Below are 727 nucleotides of genomic sequence, written 5' to 3' on the forward strand. Positions count from 1 at the left end.
GCAGAAACGTTATGTTGGAATTTGGTCTCCAAATACATCCCGATTGATTTTCTTCTCTTGCCAAAAAGGGAGACAGTGGCTGCTCCCTTATTCTTTGTAAGCTGTATCTTTTACTTCATTAAACAGATAACTTTGAGTGATAGAAAACTGATCGACAGTGACGCTCACTTCAAGTTTTATTCCCTTTTAATCTGGAAGGATATATTGGCTTTGGAAAGGAGTTAGTAGCGTAGGATCGACAAACCTTTTCCGCCAGTGGTGGACAAGGGAACCGAACCAATCATCGACCAAGTTCTCCTGAATTCTCCAGTGCAATGGGAAACCGACCAACAAAAGCCCTTTCATTGACCGTGGAGGTTCAGACAAATTTCTGATGACGAAGCGCTCAATCTATTTCTCTTGTCTGTTTCCCGATACTGTCTGCATCTCTGCCCTGTGTTTATCTCACGATGTGTCCACCAGCAGGTTGGTTTTTGAACGAACACGTGTGTTTGTCTTCTGTTCGTTGCATGAAATAAATGAGGGCATCAAGTGCTTCCCTCCCTGACATTGGGGAGCCAGTGGCAGACTTCAGAGTTGGGTTCTGTTAATTGTGAAGACGCAAAGAAAACATGAATTGCAGAATTACACAAACCAGCCTGAAGGGAAAAAACTGTGACCCCGACGTGATTTGAACACGCAACCTTCTGATCTGGAGTCAGACGCGCTACCGTTGCGCCACGAGGCC

At 45.0% G+C, this 727-nt stretch overlaps 1 non-coding gene across 1 annotated transcript; it reads right to left on the bottom strand.

The window, feature by feature from the left end:
• Positions 1-655: 655 nt before the first annotated feature.
• trnaw-cca (transfer RNA tryptophan (anticodon CCA)) lies at positions 656-727 on the bottom strand. Its single transcript has one exon. It is a non-coding gene; the product is annotated as a tRNA-Trp (tRNA).

The sequence above is a fragment of the Heptranchias perlo genome, unplaced genomic scaffold, assembly GCF_035084215.1.
Source record: "Heptranchias perlo isolate sHepPer1 unplaced genomic scaffold, sHepPer1.hap1 HAP1_SCAFFOLD_55, whole genome shotgun sequence".
NCBI classification, from domain to species: Eukaryota; Metazoa; Chordata; class Chondrichthyes; order Hexanchiformes; family Hexanchidae; genus Heptranchias; species Heptranchias perlo.